The sequence below is a fragment of the Rhineura floridana genome, chromosome 7 (assembly GCF_030035675.1).
Source record: "Rhineura floridana isolate rRhiFlo1 chromosome 7, rRhiFlo1.hap2, whole genome shotgun sequence".
NCBI classification, from domain to species: Eukaryota; Metazoa; Chordata; class Lepidosauria; order Squamata; family Rhineuridae; genus Rhineura; species Rhineura floridana.
This window is the reverse complement of record NC_084486.1, coordinates 12,125,169-12,146,823: the sequence shown is the minus strand read 5'-3', so window position 1 is coordinate 12,146,823 and position 21,655 is coordinate 12,125,169. Positions and strand designations below refer to the sequence as shown.

General features: G+C 43.4%; 1 long non-coding RNA gene across 1 annotated transcript; it reads right to left on the bottom strand.

Moving 5' to 3' along the window:
* Positions 1-1,265: 1,265 nt before the first annotated feature.
* On the bottom strand, positions 1,266-13,953 carry LOC133388323 (uncharacterized). Its single transcript, XR_009763738.1, has 3 exons — positions 13,913-13,953; positions 6,070-6,113; positions 1,266-2,541 (listed from the first exon to the last, which is right to left on the bottom strand). It is a non-coding gene; the product is annotated as an uncharacterized LOC133388323 (long non-coding RNA).
* Between the last annotated feature and the right edge of the window lie 7,702 nt (positions 13,954-21,655).

Below are 21,655 nucleotides of genomic sequence, written 5' to 3'. Positions count from 1 at the left end.
CACGCAGAAAGCAATAAGTTGGAGGTTCACTAGCATAAAGGTCACATGGAAGAAGTTAATACTGTATAAAGTTTTATTGCTAAACAGATGTGTCCACGCAACAGCTTCTATTGGAGCTCCTTTCTCTCAACTACGCACAAACACACCCCTCCAAGGATCATCTCCAAACTCCCATCCCTGTGTTTGCTGCAAGGAAGCATCTCTCACTACACAGATAGATTTAGCAGATTCTGGCACTGTTTTTGCTAGGAGCACAGGCCACGTCTGGAGCTATGATGTTTCAACAGGGAAGCTAACTCATTGCAAAGAGCATTATCTGCAGCACTACAATACCAGCAACATAACTGCATCATGTTCATGCACGTTGTATAATAGAGTGAGTGAACCATGCAACAATTAAAAATATTGTTAATTTTTTTGCTCACCTACTGATGTGTGTTTCTCTGCAAGCTGAAGGTAGATTAAATAGTAGTTAACACTACCTGTACAGCAGCATAACTTCCTGCTTAAGAAGGTGGCAGTAGGAAAACATGGTGGGAGAGATAAGGAAATAGAAAAGAAACCAGAAGTGGTGACTTTGGATGACATTCCACTGAGCAAATGAGATTGCGTGTTTTGCTGTATTGAAGCTTAATATGGTTGTTTGAAAGAATTCTCGAATATAAAATGTAACAACGCTAGAACTCTTCTCTCTAATATCTGGTTTATATTGTTCAGGGGAATTTTTGTCTAGAGAAACATATTATCATGTGAGCCACCCTGCAAGTTTGAAGTGTTATAGTCTTGAAACAGGTTGACTACTTCCAGGGCTGGCACCAAAGGGCGGCCAGGTCGGGCCCTGACTGAGGGCCCCATGGCTCACACAGGCCCCTGAAGGGCCCCTTGTTAGGGTGGGGGAGTAGTGCTCCCCTTCCACAATCCGTGGCAGGCTCCCTGCCGCACATGGCAGGGAGGAAGCTTCCAGGCTGCCCACCCATTCTCTCACTCCACCTTCCTCTCCTGTCTTCTGCTGCTGCGCATGCTGCACAAGCAGGGTTACCATCAACAAAGATGGCGGCAGAAGCTTCTTTAAGGGGCTGATGCCCCTACCACCATCTTGGTTGATGGCAGGCAGTTGAGCATATGTGCGTGTAGCATACCGCACATGCGTGCCATCAACTAAGATGGCAGCAGGGACATTAGCCCCTTAGAGAAGCCTCTGCTGCCATCTTGGTTGATGGTAGCCCTTTGTGCGCAGCAGCAGGAGATAAGAGAGAGGTAGATGGAACAGGCAGCAGCTGCGCTCCCGGGGCAGGCTGGTGCCCAAGGGCCCAGTCATGCCTGGTGCCAACCCTGACTACTTCAATGAGAACCAAGCTTCAGACACACAGCACCACTGGACATCATTACAATCACCGAGTATACCAAACCTCCACCTTTTCCTTGCCCACTTAATACAAAAGTTACTAGGAGAAAAAGGTAAAGAACAAAACTTATGTCATTTCCTAGCACTTCTCAATATTTCAAAGACAGGCTCACTTCACATTTCATATTTCCAGAGTCACACATAGGTTACCCAGAAAATTATGTCCCTAAAATGCAAGCCAGGGGGATCAGTTTGCATTGTTGACTTTTGCCCTTGACTTTAAACAGGGGATGTTGTTGGACTATAAGTCCCATCATCCCTGACCACTGGCAGTGCTTCAACAGCATCTAGAGGGTACCACATTGGCCACACTGCCTTGACTCACAGACAAGCAAATAAATAAAGACAGAAAGGAATTATATAAGTCCTAAAGCATGCTATAAATTGCCAGAGCAAAAAATTGCAAGCATAAAAATGTTAAAATAGGCAGTTACCCCATTGGTCTCCTGGAGTGAGAATCAACACAAGAGCTGGCATTCAGATTTCTAATCTAGTCAGGTTTTATATATATATGTAGGGGTTCATCAAGGAGCCTGACATGTCCATTGGAAACTTCACCCTACACCGCTACTGCTTCCTGAGGAGGTGTGGAGATTGGGAAACAGAATATTCAGTGAGTGGAGATTGTAGAATGGGCTGCACAATTGAACTCTCCATCTCTACTGTTATACTCAGAGCTCAGTTCCTGAACAGCAAAGAAGGGGAGAGGACATGGAAAAAGGCTGAATAGATCAGACCAATGTCCTTTCTTCCAATTGTTTCATTTCCTTATTCATTTCTGTTTTCCTAGTCATCTATGTGGAACTTTTTTCTCCATGGGAAGAGTAGAATCACACCCAGTGAAATCAGTTTCTTCCATTGAACCAAGTCTTTGTTATCTGTCGAAAAAAGTAATATTATAGATTCAACTGTTCCTTAATAGTTCCAGGATGGTTCCTGGTATGGCAGATACAATTCCTCAGAAAATTACTTGTTTCATATTAAAATTTATTCTTTTGTTGCTGGATTTATTTCATCTGCAGCATGTTCCCATTGCTATGATTCTTCATCAAATCAATATGGACAGCAGATGAAGTGGATTTTTTGCCTTCCTATTACCAGTTTTGCAGACAACCAGCCATGTTTCGGAGGTGTTCCTGCATAGGGTAGAAGCATATTATACAAATAAACCCTGCAGTTAAAAGTTTTCAACATCAGGCCTTTCACATTATTTCAAATTTATGCTCTGATAAAATGTTCCCACCTGCTTCCATTTGTTTTAATTGTGTAATGCAGGGGTTGACAACCTGCAGCCCTTGGCGTAATAGCAGAAGCCCTGTGCAAGTAATTAGTTAAGCAATCAGTTCAGACCTCTGGCAAGAGTGACCCCCCCCCCCGGCAACCTGCTGAGTGGGGAGGAAAGGGTGGGAAGAGCAAGAAAGAGAGCAAAGGGATGCCTCCGTCTACTTTGGCTCTGGCCTGCCCACCAATGGTCTCAGTCCTACCCACCACCAGCATTCAGGGAATACAGCCCTCAGCAGAAAAAAAGTTGCTGATTATCCATGGCTTAATTAATAAGCCCAAATTAACTACTTAAAACTGTGACTCGTTATTACTAATTAAGTTTTCTGGAATTCCACATCTTGAAAATATTCCTTTCCATATGGTTGTCATAGTTGATTACAATGTTGTAGAATGTAGAGGTTCAGTAACAGTAGTAATAATAATAATATCTGCAGTTATCAAACCATACTTTGAGTTCCCAGTTAATATTTTGTCATTGTTTAATCATACTTAGTGCTATTATGAATTTTTGTAATGATCAAAATTTTTATGTGAAAATCGTCATTACGTTGGGTATGAAAAGTCTATGAAAAACACTACCTTTCACACATTCATATTTTTTCACACTTGCTTATAGCCATTATTGCCCTGATCTGCTGCTTGATGCCATTTTTGATCCCATTTTTTAATGTGAAAGGGCACTGTTGACACTCTTTATATATCAGCTCTGTTACTCTGCAGTAATCTTTATGGTAATGCATACTAAAATATCTTTAAAACATTTTTGGTGTTTTTAATTGCCCTTTGTACCTTTTAAGTGTCCCTCCCAAATGATATTTTAATTGTATATTTTTGTTACTTTCAAGTATGTTCAATGGTGTATTAAATTTACATTAGCGTTTACATTATACCAATCATTCCAATAACTCAGGCTAGTCTACCACTAGCCCAATTTTGTAATCCAGCTTCTGCAATTCCAGAAGTATCGTAGGCTTTAAACCATAGCTACTTTTGACTTTTGGATCACCCTCTTTGATTTCTTTCACATCTCTTAGTGATTCATCTTTCCCTGTGCCTGCTTTTATCTGCTACATTTGTTTAGCTAATGGAAATGCCTGGACAATTAAATCTGCATTTTGTTTCACTTTCTAAGGCCCTTTCAAACCTCACATAGCAAATTACTGCTCTAAACTATGGTAACTCACTGAGATACACATAAATTTACTTAGTGCATGTTATAACCCAACCCCACATTTGCAGCTTATCTGAATCTTTAAGCTTCAGTTATTGATTGGCTTTGTGAATAATGGCTTATGGTCATCATCTAGCCTTATATATAAAATACAGAATATTTAATTGCAATTCCTGTGTAAGGACACCAGCCTTTACTGTGACGGTGTGGGTATAGAAATGTTTATGGATCCACCTGAGGTATAACATTTTATTCTGGCTTTTGCATTAGCTTCTCTTTTAAGGCATCCCTGCCTTCTTGAATTCCTGTGTTCAAAAACTATTCATGTTATTTTTCATTCCCTTTCCTGAACAATACTATTTCAGCTGTTATTTTAATGGCAATGTAATTTCCTATTGTAACCTACTACCCTGAGAACATATATGATAAAGGGCAAGATATAAATAAATAGGCTAGTAAATTATATTTGTTCAGATAATTGACCACCTCTAGAAACCATTGGAATTCATTGATTTAAATCTGGCATTATCATTATGGTTGTTATACTATTCAATCCTCTGGAAGAGATGGGTCCTTCCACAAAGTTCATTCAATAACTTCTCCAAACATAATGTGTGATCCAATAGGGAAAAAATCCAAACACTGTAGTAGGATAATATCTCGAGTACTGAAATGTCACAAAGTAGTGAGCAAGATGTCAAGTTATCCATATAACAATCATGTGAGGTAGGTTAAGCTGACAGATAGTGACTGGTCCAAAGTGAGTTTCATAGATGACTGGTAATCTGAAATGATGTTTTCTCAGCCCTAGTCTGACACTCTAACCACTGCATCAACTGGGTCTCATGTGAGGAGAAATGGATTGTGCCATTATGCTTTTGTTTTTAAATGAAAACTGAAAATTTGGGAAGGAGCTGGAATATTCCTGAATGGTTATGACCCTAGTTATGCCATGAGACTAATGAATAAATGCCAGACAGGACAACAAATAAATTGATCTAATGTTTCTTCATGAGGCCTTTATTTATTCAATGCAAAATTGATAGGGAAATGTGTTTTAAAGCAAACATTCATCTTCATATGGGCTGGCCTAGGTTGTTACTTTCCCCCACAACTTGCTGGTGCATTTCTAAACTGTTGCATCTTTAAGCTTGGCACTATATAGAACTACATTCTGAGGAATATTTTAAAAATCCACTGTGGTATTTTTCTGTACACAGAATATCCACAAGAGGGAACTCTAAAGATGAGTTGTTTGCTTATCCTTAAAATGCATTTCAACATGCATACAGGCAGGGTTACAGAACTGGCAGAATCAAATGCAAAACTCATCAGATATTTGTGAACACAAAGAGCAATACTATTTTTAAAATTGTCCAGCTCTTCTAATATTAAATAAGAGAATTAAGGTATGCAGGTTTGCAAGCAATAAACTGTTTTTGTTGCTCATATTGCAGAGGATTAAGACTGTAGGCAGCATTAGACAGTGTTCAGTTCCTCATGCTGTTCATGATAACAACAGACTAGGTAGCCTTGCAGTTCCCTGGGCATATTAGCACTGCTTTGCTACCTTATGAAAAAGGAGCAACCCTAACTAGCAGAGAGTTTGAAGGAGGCCAGTGCATGAAAGAAAGCAGAGCAAACTCACATTGAAAATGGAAATGGATTGCCTTCAAGGCAGTTCTGACTTTTGGCGACCCTATGAATAGGGTTTCCATGGTAAGCGGTATTCAGAGGTGGTTTACCATTGCCTTCCTCTGAGGCTGAGAGGCAGTGATTGGTCCAAGGTCACCCAGTGAGCTTCATAGCTGTGTGGGGATTTGAACCCTGATCTCCCTCTTAGCAGAGGCCCCCCTCCCATTTGACAAGGGCCACATTTGGCACTTAGCACAGAGGATCTGTGTGCTTAGGAGCCAGTCCATTCTTCAAACAAAGGTGTGGTGCCCAGAAGCTTTATTTTCCACACAATCTTATCCTGTTACAGGTGATCAAGCTTTTTCACAAAAGCTGATGCCGAGAGTAAGGGCTAAATAGTTATTGACCAAACATGCTTGGTTGTGTGATACAAAATGTTGATACAATGTAATATTAAAGGTTGATACAACGTGATACAATCAGAGATGGTAATACAATCTTAGGTGCTGATACAATCATAAGTGTTGCAACAAGGACACAGCCCTTAAATAAATATGCAGTGCTAATTACTTACCTTAGGCAATCTCCATGTCCAAAATGGAACAGATAAGCCCTCGCCTGTAAGAAAAACAAATAAACATGTATCATACAAACCTTTAAAAGCATGACATGTAAAAAGGAAAGTCAGAGCTAGCCCGTGCTTGCTGCTTTCCGTTTGCAAACGTACAATAAACCTGCTGGCATATTTTCTATCCTCGTTTCGTCTCCAAGTTAATTGACTTGAACTTGGGGGGGCACGAACCTAGCCCCTCGTTGGGCGTAACAAAAAATGGCGAGCCAACCAGGTGCCGCTTAGTGACCCCTCGCTCCCCCTTGGGGGAATCCACGGAGAGTCGGGAAGAGCGCTCCGGACCAGCTTTGTCCGCCCCGAGGCCGCAAAGATTCAGAAGGAGGAGAGAGGGTATCACAACGGTGGCTCTGTAAGAGAGACGACAGAAGGGTGGGGAGGCTGGTGTCCACCCGGGTAAGTATAGTCCTTCCTGGCATGTGTGAAAGAACAAGTGCAACTGGAGTGAATGAGACGGGATTTATCCCGAAGTGAGTGTGGAGCTGCAGTACCGCGTTTCCCTACTCCCGCGAGGGACTGGGCTGGGAACCCAGCGAAGCGTGTGGCTTTGACCCCTATCTGCGTCCAAAGAAGCTGGCGCTACCATCCGCATAGACGAGGAACCCTGTGCAGGGATGGGGAAAGGGGCTTCAAAGGAGAGGAGGAGAGGCAATGGGGAAAAGCCGGGGGAAAAGCACGCTGGGAAAGACACCCCTCTCCAGTGCGCACTCAGCGTCTTTCCGACCATCCAGGAACAAACCACTTACCCCCTCGAACAAGGGAAACTGATCTTTTATTGTCAGAAGCTGTGGCCTTCCCTGGATGTGGGATGGCCCCCCCAGGGAACGTTCGAATTAGCTAGAATTGAGACAGTACTTAGAGTATTGCGGGATCAACACCAGTGGGACTCCATCCAATATGCCCTGATGTGGAGGGAGCTGGACAATAACCCCCCAGAATGTGCGCTGGCCATGGCCTTGTCACAATCTGGAATACCCCCCCGGAAGCAAAAAATGCCTGTCCTGCAGAGTGAGGACGAATCCGATTGTCCCCCGCCTTATAGAGGAAGGGCAGAAGGAGAAAAGGAAACTTCTCCCCCCTCCTCTTCTAGACCAGACCTGACCGCACCGTACTACCCCCCCCAGGGGCATATCGGTCCCTGATCGAAGATGAGCCAATAGACCCCCCCGAGCAAGCCCAAGCAAAACAACATAGGCTCAAAATGCCACAGGAAATCAAGGATCCCGGGGGAGCGGAGAAGCAGGGCGAAGGGATGACATTAAGGGAAAGGAGACCCCAAAAGACCCCAGAATCCCAGTTCCAGGCACCCATGAGGGAGGTACCAGGACCCATGGACCAAGGCCCCTCCTATGTATATGTGCCATTCACCACGTCCGATCTCTTTAATTGGCGCAATCAGACACCCACCCTAAGAGAGGACTCGGACAAAATGGTTAGTCTGTGGCAGACAATATTTGTGAGCCACAATCCCACCTGGGGAGATATTCAGACCCTGATGAATATCCTCCTAAGTACGGAGGAATGGACACTGGTCCTATCCAAGGCACAGAAACAGGCAGCCCAGGAATTCGCGGATGCGGGGACAAGGGGGGTTCCGGTAGACGAGGCCCTCCCAACAGAAGAACCAAAGTGGGACGCAAGGGGAGGGGCGCCACACTCCTTACGGGACTACAGGAGGCTCATTCTCCATGGCCTCTGAATGGCCATCCCCAAGCCAGTAAACCTTGCCAGACTTTATGAAGTGAGACAGGGAAAACAGGAAGACCCGGCCACATTCCTAAACCGCCTCCAAGACACAATGAGGAGATTTAGCGAGCTAGACCCGGATAGGGAAGAGAACCAGAGGCTGCTGGCAACGTTATTCATAGGCCAGAGTGCCGCAGATATTAGAAAAAAACTGCAGAAAGTGGACGGCGCCATGGCTATGGCGATGGGTCAGCTTGTAGAGATAGCATATAAAGTATATGTGAATAGGGATGAGAAAGAGAGAAAGGAAGAAGGGAAGTTGCTGAAAAGACAGTGTGCGATGATAGCCGCAGCTGTGGCCGCACCGCAGAAAGATCACCCCCGCCCACCCTCCCAACCTCATCCCGGAGGCCCGCGGAGACACCTAGAAAAAGACCAGTGTGCCTGATGCTTAAAAAAGGGCCACTGGGCAAAGGATTGCAAAACTCCGAGGAAGGAGAGGGTGGAAAATGAAGGGAACATCAATTACGCGGGGGAGGAATCTGAATGAAGGTGGTCGGGCAGAAAAGATGGCCCCCAATGTCCGGAACCCCTTATCCCCATCAAGATCGGAGAAAGGGTCATGACGGCATTAGTAGACACCGGAGCCACCTTTTCCATGATCCCAGGGGCGGACCCCAACCACCTAAGCCCCGAAACTAAGACTGTAATGGGCATCTCAGGACAAAAACAGAGGCTTCACCTTTCCCGCATGATAAAAGTACAGGCTGGGACCCAACTAGTCAAGCACCGCTTTTTAATCTTGGAAACCTGTCCACTGGCCATCCTGGGGAGAGACCTCCTAACGAAATTACAGGCCCAGATTAGTTTTAAAAATGGGACATTAAAAATCTGGATACCAAAGGAACAGGAGGCCAATTACCAGATGGCGATAATAGAGGGGGGAACCCCCACTCCAAAGAGGGAGGGCCCCCAGCTTGAGGATCTACCCATAAGCCAGGAGGTTTGGGCCAGGGAGGGAAACCCAGCAAGGGCAAGGTATGCAGAACCAGTACGCGTCCGAGTAAAGCCAAACATGAAGCCCACCCCTGTGAAACAGTTCCCACTGAAACCAGAGGTCCGGAGGGCACTGGGAGTCCTGTTAACCCAATTCAAGAAGGACGGCTGGGTTAGGATCACGACCAGCCCACATAATACCCCCATTTTCGGGGTACCCAAGGAAGGGAGACCGGGCCAATATAGGTTGGTGCAAGATTTGAGGATTATTAATAATAAAGTACAGGAGGACCTGCCAGTGGTCCCTAATCCCCACACTATCCTTACGCAAGTCCCGGCAGGATCCCGCTGTTTCACAGTCTTGGACCTGAAAGACGCATTTTCTCGATCCCCTTGCACCCGGACAGCCAGGAACTATTCGCGTTCCAATGGGAAGACCCGGACACAGGGAGGAACTGTCAGCTCACGTGGCAAGTTCTCCCACAAGGGTTCCTGGGGTCCCCCTCCGAATTCACTAAAGCCCTCCAAATGGACCCCCAGGGGTGGTATGAACGGAAGCCACCCTCGGCGCTCCTAGTTTACGTGGACGATCTTCTCCTTTGCAGCCCTGATAGGCCCCAATGTGAGAGAGATTCAGTGTACCTACTTAATTACCTAGCAGAAAAGGGGTACTGGGTCTCAAGGGAGAAGGTCCAGTGGTGCCAGCCCCAAGTGACATATCTTGGATACCTAGTGTCCCAAGAGGGAAGGGTTTTGTCGACAGAGAGGAAAGAGGCCATCTGTAGGTTGCCCGCCCCTCACAACGTAAGGACCCTGAGACAATTCTTAGGTCTGGTTGGCTTCTGCCGAGCTTGGATCCCCGGCTATGCAGAGATTGCGAGACCCCTGTACCAGATGTTGGAGAAAGCCCAAATGGAGGAGGGGTGGAAATGGACAAAGGAATGCCAGGTCGCCTTCTCCCGATTAAAGGCGTCGCTCCAACAAGCCCCCCGCGTTGGCCCTCCCCGATCCTAAGAAACCATACCGCCTATACGTGTCAGAAAACAGAGGGATGGCAGCGGGAGTGTTGACCCAGAAATTCGGCCTCAAACAAGTCCCAGTAGGCTACTACTCCACAAAATTAGATCCAGTGGCACAAGGTTGGCCGGCCGGCCTGAAAACGGTGGCAGCTGCTCAAAAAGGCTGACAAAATCATGATGGGGGGGGATGTGGAGATAACAGGACCACACAACCTAGTAAAAATACTGGGGTCAGAAGCATCCAAAATCCTTAACCCAAGCAGACTCACCCAATATGAGCAGCAACTCCTGGGAAGGCAGGGAGTGAAATTAAGGACTTGTAACACCCTGAATCCCGCCACACTGTTACCAGAACCAGGGAACTTCGTGCATGATTGCGAAACCGCCCTGCAGATACAAACTAAACCCAGACTAGATCTAACGGACAATCCCCTTCCCCAAGCCAGGGAAATATACATAGATGGTAGCAGCAGAGTGGTGGATGGGAAAAGACGTACAGGATACGCAATAGTGGAAGATGGCCAGTGCGTGAGAAGGGGTTGGCTACCAGACCATTATTCAGCACAACAAGCGGAAATAACTGCCCTCATAATAACCCTGAAAATGACAAAGGGAGAACGGGTGAATATATATACCGATTCCCGATATGCATTTAACGCGGTACACGCTTTTGCCACCATATGGAAAGAAAGGGGATACACGGGGAGCAATGGAAAGCCAATAGAGAATTTAGACTTGATTAAAGAATTACTGCAAGCGGTAGAGCTCCCCGCAGAGGTATCTATTATGCACATATTAGCTCATGGAAGGGAAAGATCTCCTGAACATAGAAAGGGAAACACGGCAGCAGACTCATGCACCAAAGAAGCAGCAATAGGGAACGAACGAGAGGAGCTCCCCCTCCAAGCGGTTGTGACCATGCCCTTAACAGCGTATGAACCTCAGTATTCGCCCGCCGAAACAAATCAGCTCCTAGGACAAAAGGGAGTTTTGCTGGCATCAGGTTGGTTCCAGCTGCCCACGGGGCAGATCGCAGTTCCCCGGGCCCTTTTGCGGCATATCGTAATGAAGGCACACGCACAGACGCACATGGGAGGAAGGGCACTAGGGGATCTCCTCATCAGACAGGTGATCGCACCCGGACTCTATGTCGAGACCCAACGAGCAGCATTCCAATGCCCAACCTGCGCGGCAGTAAATCAGAAGGGTAACACTCCACCACAACCAATGGGAGGACGGCCCTGGGCATATTACCCCTTTCAGAGGCTACAAATAGACTTTGCTGAGCTTCCAAGAACCCAGACTTTTAAATATCTCTTGGTAATTGTGGATCAACTGACTGAAGCCTACCCTACCCGAAAGGCAACGGCGCACGTGGTAGCCAAGACACTGCTAAAGGAAATAATTCCCCGATTCTACCTGCCTGAGGTTATAGAATCCGATCAAGGCTCACATTTTATATCGAAAGTGGTGCAGCAGCTACAGGAGCCATTAGGATTTAAATGGCAGTTGCACACCCCATGGAGACTGCAATCTTCTGGGCAAGTCGAGAGGTGTAACAAATCGATCAAAGCCCTGCTAACCAAACTTTGCATAGAGACAAAAATGAACTGGGTGCAAGCGCTACCCCTGGCACTTACCATACTCCGGAATACCCCGCGGGGAAAGACTAAATTGACCCCTTTTGAGGTCTTGTATGGGAGGCCTCCCGTTGTGACAACGCCACAGACAGGACCCCTTGAGCCTACCCAGGTGGTAGGAGATGTCATTGTAAAAGAATATGTTGTTGCTTTGCAGTCTGTTCTCTCCTCTATCCACAGGCACGTATGGGAATACCAGAGGTTGCCTCTAGATGTAGCAATCCACCCATTCAAACCAGGGGACTGGATCCGGATAAAGACCTGGAAGAAGGAGGCGTTGCAGCCCACCTGGGGGCCGCCAGTCCAGATTGCAATCGTCACTGAGGCCACAGTCAAGGTCTTCGGCCAAGCCAAGTGGACCCACGTCAGCAGGATAAAAAGAGCGGCAGCCCCTATTCATGTGGAGCCAGGTACGGAAATAGCCAAGGATTCCCCAACAGCAGGGGCAGGTAGGACAGAAGAGCCCGAAGACAAGTGGCTGTCGGAGACAGTCCCCGGTCTCAGCCTGAAGCTGAAATTGACCTGCGCAAAATAGCCCATAAAAGTGGCAGGCACAGGACAATATGCTCCCCTCACGAACAAAAACGTGCCTGTGGTTTCCCCTCCTATTCCTCTCCAGCTCCTGGAGCCAAAGCGCATGGTCTAAGGACCAGATGCCAGGGGGAGAAAACCAAGTGCTCAATGTATTTAGGAACATTTCCAAGGAATTTAATCTGACTAAATGTTGGGTCTGCATACCAACGGGTAGGGCCCATGTCCCTCTAAGACCGCTCCCCTTGACTTCTCTGGAAATGGCCGTGGATTACCCCGCGAACCATACTTGGGTCAGAAACGTGTCGCTCACGGTCATACCAGGAAGGGGCAATTGGTGTTGGAAACGGGCATCAGAAGGGAATGCCACGATTCCGGTAGGGCATAGCCAGTGTAACTATACCCTTTCCTGGGAGCCTGACCCGGTGACTACCTTAATGATTAATTGTACTGATAGATGGAATGGCACCCACCGCCGGTATTCCAGTAAAAACGCGACAGGGTGGTGTGAATATAAGGAAAAACTGTGTACACAAGAGAAATTAGGCACAGGTCACTGCAATTCTTACTCTTATTCAGCTTGGGAAGCGTGTATTTGCAGAACGCATAACATATCAACCGGGACCCTACAGGATAACTCCACCTCCCTTAAATGGAGGCGGGAAGATGGGAGCAGCTGGTATGCCAAAGAATCATGGGTCCTCCAAAACAGTTGGTATAGCCAAAGTGACGGATGCCTAAACAAAACATCTAACTCCTCCTTTATCCAATGCAGCTATAGCGTTGCCGATCCAAAATTCTTTAGTGCCCCCTTCCTCGGCAGGTGGTACCACATCCAAACAGGAGCCCGATCGGAACCCAACGGCTCCAAACCCACGGAGGGACAAAATGGGAAAACCCTCCCATGGAGAGGTAAGAAAGCCCTCCAGCACCATTATTTCATATGTGGAAGTCAGGCGTATACCGCACTACCTCCGGGATGGGTAGGCAGCTGTTACTTGGGATGTGTAATACCAGCCTTTCAAAAATTTGACGCAGGGGCCCCAATACTCTCCCCCCGGTACCGGAAATCCCGCGGCGCCCTACACGCAGGGAACCAAAAATGGGGGCAAAAATATTGGACCCCTCAGGATTTAATTGACTATTACGAGCCCCTCACCTGGAGTACTATAGGAATTAGAGGCGCACGCTCCATGACCAATAGCATAATTCGCCTACAGGCAGTGGTGGAAATAGCTACAAATGCCACTAGCCAGGCGATCCTAGCCCTGTCCAAGGAAGTCCAACAGCTGAGGAGGGAAGAAATGAATAACAGGAGGGGGTTGGATATCGTCTTCCTACATATAGGGGGGCTCTGCGCAGCCCTAAATGCGACCTCCGGGACTTGCTGTATGCAGATAGATGACAACAGTAATGTCATTCATCAATTAGTGGAAGAGGCAGAGAAGGTAGCACATGTACAGGTACAGGAATGGAAAGGTTTGAATTGGGAGTGGCTCACTGATTGGCTACCCAATTGGGCATGGTTGAGACACTTATTTATCATAGGATGCATCTTTTTGCTTATTCTAATCACCATGCCATGCATGATCTCGTGTGTAATGAAGATATTCTCCCGAATACTGATAAAACAACAACTCAGGTATGAAAGGATCCTGTACCAACGTATTGTACAAAATGCCGAACCGTATGAAAGAGTGTAGAAGACCTCAAAAAGGACCAAAAGGTCTTTTTGAGGCTTCTGAGGGGGGATTGTGATACAAAATGTTGATACAATGTAATATTAAAGGTTGATACAAGGTGATATGGGAGGCTGATACAATCAGAGATGGTAATACAATCTTAGGTGCTGATACAATCATAAGTGTTGCAACAAGGACACAGCCCTTAAATAAATATGCAGTGTTAATTACTTACCTTAGGCAATCTCCATGTCCGAAATGGAACAGATAAGCCCTCACCTGTAAGAAAAACAAATAAACATGTATCATACAAACCTTTAAAAGCTTGACATGTAAAAAGGAACGTCAGAGCTAGCCCGTGCTTGCTGCTCTCCGTTTGCAAACGTACAATAAACCTGGTGGCATATTTTCTATCCTCGTCTCGTCTCCAAGTTAATTGTCTCGAACTTGGGGGGGGCACGAACCTAGCCCCTCGTTGGGTGTAACAGTTGTGAGAATACATGTAAAATCCCAAGAGAAAGGGTTAATATGTAAACATGGGATCTTTTGGCAGGGCTACAAAGATCCAGATAACATGGTTTGGGGGGTTGACGTTTGTTTGTGGGCTGCCAGCTGGCCATCCCATATTTAGTATAATGATTGATCCATCTAGCATATGTGCATTTAAGATAAGAGTCGGCTGGATCAGATCAAAGGTCCATCTAGTCTAACCTCATTTTTCCAAGCATGGCTTGCCAGATGCCTCTGGGAAGCTCACAAACAAAGCTTTTCCAGCAATACACTACCTCAGATCATGGAAGTTCCATTTAATTATAATTGCTAATAGCCACTGATTCCCTTTTTAAGCCATCTAATTCAGTAGCACCAGATCTTGTCGCCATGAATTAAATAAATAAAATATGCATTGTGTGAAGAAATACCTTCTCCGTCTGTCTTGATAGTAGCTCATCCTTAGGCCCTAAATACTTGTCCCACTCTAAGGGCTCATCTACACGGTGGTTTAATGTTTATTTGGTGCTACTCATATCTCCTTTAAATGTGCATGGTTCACATGATGTTACCAGGAAATGGAAGCTATCACAGTTTCCCCCCTGTAAATCCTTAATAACCCAATCTGCTGATAATACAAAAAGTGGAGAAAAAATATGTCTCCACTCCGTTTCTCTAGTGGTTGCAAATGCTTTGCTCCAATGCTTTTAGGTGGGTGTGTCAATTGTTCCCCTCTCCACACCCAGTATCTCCTCCTTCCTTCTTTAATTTTGTTTTGTGTGGGCTTTTATTTTATTTTCCCCCTAACTTATGCGCAAAAGCATAACACTGCTGAAACAAAGATTTGTATTTCAGGTGCATCCTACCAGCCATAGGTAGGGAACACACCAATATTATAAGATATTATAACATATTTTTGTCTATGTTCTTTTATTATAGAGTTGTTCGCTGCTCTGAGCTTTCCAGAAAGATAGAGCGGCATAGAAATGTTTTAAATAAATAAATAAATAAATAAATATTTGCATTTCCGGGTGTTTTTAAAGAAACCAGCTGGTAAAACTGACTGAGCATGCTCTGTCACCTAACAACCAGAGGGAGTGGAAATGTATAATTAGAGGGCAGTGCCCAAGAAAACAGCAAAGCTAATCCTTCCCAGAGGAATGCCTACTTGTGTGAATGGGAAAAAGTGATTGGCAGCTACCATTGAGCAGGAACTGTGGACAGTGCAAATGAACAGCAAAGGTAAAAGCAGTGTATTTGCTACAAAGAAATGTTCCCATGTAGATGAGCTGCTCGTCCCTGTCATAGCATCCTTACTACATTTCCATAACTTCATGGGCTCTGAGTTTCTGCATGTGCAGTCATTTGGCTATTGCACCCTAAGGCACTTAATTGCAGAAGAGCAATTATTCAGTTACATCCCGAGTTTATCGTAAGTGGAAACATGGATGTTTCTGCTGGTTTTATAGCTTCCAGAGTCTAATTTATTTGAATGCTTCAGCACCTAGTTAACATTACTACTTTAAAAAACCAGCCATATTTTAATATCTAGATTAGATAGGTAGTTTGAACATAATCACATTGGGGTATAAATGATATATTCACAATATTAATGCAGAAGCTCACATGAGAATACTTATATTCCTCAATTGCTAGGGGGAAAAGGTGAGAAACATTTCAGCTAATCTCAATGGGAATTTATAATAATGACTGAAAAATAGTTTTACAGTGTTCACTGGGCTCTCAGCTGAGTCTGATTTCAATATTGCATGGTGTAAGATTTTATGTTTGTGGAAACTTCATCGGGGGAAAACCATTTTACCAATTATCAACTATATATGCCTCTTGTGCGTTTTCATGGCAGATTTAATAAGATTTCTCATCTGGAATATCTGAAGCTCTCAAATGCTACTTAATTGGCAATTAATAATTACTTTAGTAGAGCTCAGGCTAAACAAAGCTAAGCTCTTCCCAGGCTGCAGTGTTATGTGCACCTTCTTGAGAATAAGACCCACTGTGTTGACTTTTGAGTGAACACTGCATGTCATTGGTTTTTATGGGAGATATTTAAACACATGCTTAACTAACTTTCTATAGTTCCATTGAAATCAAGTGACTTAAAATTGCTTCGCTTTGGCTGGATCTTACTTTACATATTATTATTAAGTCTTCAAATATTTTGAAGGGCCGTCATATCGTCAATGGAGCAAATGTTTTCTGTTGCACCAGTGGGTAGGACCTGAACCAATGGATTTAAATTACAAGAAGGATTTAGACTAAACATTGGGAATAACATCCTGATGGTATGAGCTGTTTGACAGCAGAACAGACTACTTTGGAAAATTGGATGATGTATAGTGGATTTCCTGCTGGGAGTTTATGTAGATGACCTTTGAGTAGGGATGGATCTGTCAAATTCACTTCTCTCAATTTCTATTTTTTCCAATCTTAAATTCAGTTCTCCACATTTCTACAGCAATTTGCGATTTAAAAAAAAATCCTTATGAAAATTCTCCAGTATTTTAGTGAGAATTTCTCCCACTAAACACATTTTATATGCAGTTTTGACTAATGTACATATTTATGCAAGCAATTTCTTCTAATGTGACACATTTTTGTTATTTTCACCAGTATATTTATTTTTATATACATTTTTATATACATTCCCCTAATATATGTATTTTTGCAAACATTGCTTAGTTGGAGAACTGCATTGCAAAATTCAGATAAGTGCAAATTTTGAAGGATGGCTCTGTTTCGGTTCTCATGTTGGTTTGAAAAGTGCGGATTTGATAAATTTGTCTTTAAGTATGAACTGAATCAAATTTCTCTCCCATGGCTACCTTTGAGGTAGGTCCCTTCCAACTTGATGGTTCTATGACTGAAATACTAAAAATGTTAATGTGCATAATAACTCTTAAAGTAGCATTTACCTTAAAAGAGAGTATCACATTAATTAAATAGAAATATGCAAGTAGACCTCCTTTTATCACATTTTGAATCCCACCGTTTCTCAAAGAAGCTCCGTGTGTGTGTGTGTCACCAAGTGTGTCATCAGTTATGTTTTATTTATTTAAAAAGGATAAAATCATCTGTAGAATTGTCATGGCTTTCCTCCCACCTTGCAGCCAGCCTAGAGAAGCTGAGAGCTCTTGGCAGGTTCACCAGTCTTCTTAGGACCAGCAGCTGAGATGTGTGCTGACAGTTTCACTCTCGCTGCCCTCATCCTTTTTAGGCTGCTTACACACCATACATCTAAAGCACATGACTTCCCCCAAAGAATCTGGGGAACTGTAGCTTGTTAAGGGTGCTGAGAATTGCATCTCAGTGAGGGGTAAATTACACTTCCCAGGATTCTTTGGGGGAAGCCATGTGCTGTAAATGTATGGTGTGTATGGCCACACCTAAATAATGGCTGGACAGAGCTGCCTTCACCTTTACATGGGGGCCAGATAACGCACACTTGCATGGGGTTAGAGAGTGCACAGTCATCAACGAACAGGGCTAGCAGGCTATTATAATACTAATTTACAACAGACATTCACGGATTATAAAAATTTTTTAATTCCCCTCTAGTCTACTGGCTGCTAAAATGCTATTTGGAGCTGAAGAAGCAGAGGCAAGGGTACTTAGTTTCACTGCTGAGTTATTAATTTACAGTTTATCTCCTTGCATTCCTCGTTTATTGATTCTCTCTCATTTCTAGTGGTCATTAACTGGTGTACTGGAGATGACACTCCTGAAATCCCGTGCAGTTTGGTTGGCTATCAGGGTATCAAGGTAGGGGTGATGCTTGCTTTGAATTTTAGCCTAATTTGGTTTGAGCATTTTTTTAAAAAAAACCATGAAACGTTTCTTGGTTATGAACAGCACAATCCTATACATGTTTATTCAGAAATAAGTCCTAGTGTGTTTTCTGACCCAGGTGAGTGCATATGGGATTGCAGCATAACAATTTCATCATATATATAGGGTTGCCAGATCAGAAGCACCCCAAACCCTGAGATTTCAGGGGCAGACCCTAGTGATGTCATGGGGGTGGGCCTAGTGACATCATTAAGCATAGTACATTAAGCATAGTACATTAAGCATCAACCACAGTTGCTTGGAGCATACCACTAAAACAAAATTTTCTCTGATTGGAAATTAAGATTGAAATTTTAGCTAAAAGAGGGTATTCCCAGGTCATTCCTTCTCATTCCTTCTCACTACTTAGGGAGTCTGGGTAGGGAACATTTAATCTAGCCTACTTATTTCTACCAAGAAGGGTTTAAGTGCTCCCAGGCCAGGCCAGTCACCAGAAGGCCATTGTACAAAGAAGGGAGCCTACTGTTGTGGAGATGTTAGATGGGAGCACTCAGGAGTAAAAATGGATGCACCTGAAAGCTGCAATTCTAAACACACTTACTAAGCCCCATAGAACTCAACAAGACTTACTTCTGAGTAGATATGGTTTGGTTTGTGCTGTTGGTAAAGCTTGACTAGGGATCCTCTGCAAAGACATCCATATCTGAGCATGTAGCATAAACTGACCCAGGCGCTGCAATTAGTGAAGAATGCTGTGGCATGATTGTTGACAAGAGTGATACCCTATCAGTACATAATACCTCTGCACTGGTCGCCAATTTGCTACCAGGCCAAGGTCAAGGTGTGCTTTCCATGTCACAGCTGCCACATAGTACTTGTTCTGCTCTTGTAAGAAATCAGTCTTTTAGTGTGGCAGCTACACTTTGTAACTCCCTGCCTATTGACATTAGGCAGACACCTTCATTGTACTCTTTTCAGTACCTGCTAAAAACATTTTTGTTTAGGCAAGCCTGCCCAGGCTATTGTGTTTTTTATCTGTTTTTAACTCATGGTTGGTTTTATTATTTTGAATGTTTTTAAATACCTGTTTTTAACTGTTTTTGCCAATACTTTTATTGTTTTAATTCCTTCTGTAAACTGCTTAGAGATTTTTTTAAATAAGGCGGTATATAAGTGTTGTAATTAAAATACATAAATAAATTTTGGAGTCACTGTTCCCTTGGGTCTCTTTTCTTTTTTAGGAACATAGGAATCTGCCTTATATTGACTCAGGCTGCTTGGTACCATCTATCTCTTCTAGATCATGGGGACATGGACTAGCATTGGCTCTACAGGATTCCAATCCCAAGATTGGCTTTTGGAGCTTTGCATGCAAAGCATGTGCCCTATCATTGAGCTACAGCCCTTCCCCTGTTTAAAAATTATTTTTAAAAATTGTTCTTTTCAATTAACTAATGAATGCACAGCATACGTAGGCAGATCCACACCATGCATTTAAAGCACATTCAACACACATTTAAAGCACATGAATCCCACCACAGAATCATGGGAAGTGTAGTTTGTTAAGGGTGATGGAAACTGTAACTGTGAGGGGGCAACTACACTGTCCAGGATTCTTTGGGGAAAGCTTTAAATGCAAGTTGGATGTGCTTTATATGTATTGTGTGGATCTGCATTACTTCGTAAGCTTTGCCTGCATATAAATTGTTTTAATTAACTTTTTAAAATGGAAATTAGCTACAAAGTTTACTGGCTGACCATGGGCTATTCCAATCTCTCAGCTTAATCTTCCCCTCAAAGTGAGAACCACAGAAGGGGACCATGACCACCCTGAGGAAGAACAGCACATTTATAATGTAGAGGAAATAATAATGTACAACCATAGTGAGAAATCAGATACTTATTGGGACATAGTATGAAGAAATGTTTATATAAGCATGAATGTATTAAGTGGGGCTTACTCACTGAGGGAAGTGTACGCAAGACTGCAGACTCAAGTGATAAGGAACTTCACTCATCCAACCCAAAATTCAGAATCATGCCACTTTAAACTGTTTTGCAACTGTTTTATACTTGTTTTTATGGTTATTGGATTTTAAATGGCTTTATTTCTTCTTGTGAGCTGCCTTGGTTTCCAATGGGCAACCTTACCTCACAGGGTTGTTGAAAAAACTCCATATACACACACACTGGAGATGTAAAAATACACCCCCCCCAAATGATAGCTTATTGTCAAAACCAGTTGGTTATTCTAGAACTTTTTCTTAATCTGTATTAGTTTCCTACCAAATAAAAGCAGTGACACCTAAGTAAGCACTGTCTAATTGCTTAAAAAATAGGATTGGAGGGGGAGAGAAAGTTTTACAACACAATCCTTTGCTATGTTAATTCAAAATCCCATTGATTTACAGCACAATCCTAACCATGTTGATTCAAAAGTAAGTCCTATTGAATTCACTGGGGTTCACTCCGAGGTATATGGGATTAGCATTACAGCTTTACTCCCAGAAAAGTGAGTATAGGATTAAAGCTTCATATTGGGAAGGTTTTCAAAACAGGCTATGAATTAGACAAATAAACTGTTCTCTTCAACAGCCCAGGAAAATTTATACTTGTTTAACTCCTTATTATTAGAAAAATGTAACACACGGTAATGGCATCATAAGATGCATGTACACTTTAAAAAAAAATTATGCTCAAAATTATTTGAAAGATAAAATGTATATTTTTGCAAGTAATTTTAAAAAAACCATGCATGTACTCTTTATTATAATCATAACTAAAATTGTTTACTGTGCATGCCTACCATGATTTTGCTGTGATCTTGTTCTAGATCTCCTGCTCAATTAATTGTGCAGTATATGCACACAGAGAAAAAGGCATTCTTGCTGCTGCTGCAAGCTATAAACTTAGTCAACTTGTGATGTGCAGATAAACAGGAAAAGGAAGCTGTTATTAGGACTAGCAATTGGTTCTAGTTGTTGTCTGGAGGTCAACAAATTCCTTGTCAATCACAATCCTGACTTCACTTATTGGCTCAAAACCTGAAAGGGTGGGGATTCGAGCAGCTACTAGCTCATTTAACAGAAATCAGGGGGGTGGCTGACATTTTGGTGTATATCTCTTAAACTAGACCATCTAGGAACTTAATTTTTTTTAAATGAAAGCTAAGAGTCTGGAGATTGGGGTGACTCACCTGGAGCGTACCCAAAACACTGGAATATCCGGGTGAAAACCGGAGGCCTGGCAACTCAATTATCTACTCAGAAGTACTCTCCATTGACTTCAATGGGATTTACTCTCAGATAAATGGGCATAGGATTGCAGCTGTAGAGTCTGAAAATGAAGCAATCAGTCTTGAGCTTTTATGATAGGAGAGCAGAAATATATAATAAAATATTTAATCAATTAAACGTCAATTTGTTGTTTTTTTAAAGGCTGGCAAAAATGGTAGCCCTTTACATTTCAAGATTTTTTTTGGAATTTTTTTTGGAATTTTAGTTTTAAATGTTCTCATGTTGTTTCTCCTCGTCAGCTGCTGCAGCCCTATGGGTGTGCATACCATCCACATTAGTGGGGAATGAAATCTTGCACAAAACAAACAAAAAATATCAAAAGTTTTAAAAATTGCCATTTAAATTCAAAATGTAAATATGAAATTTAACACCAAGATTTCAGTAGA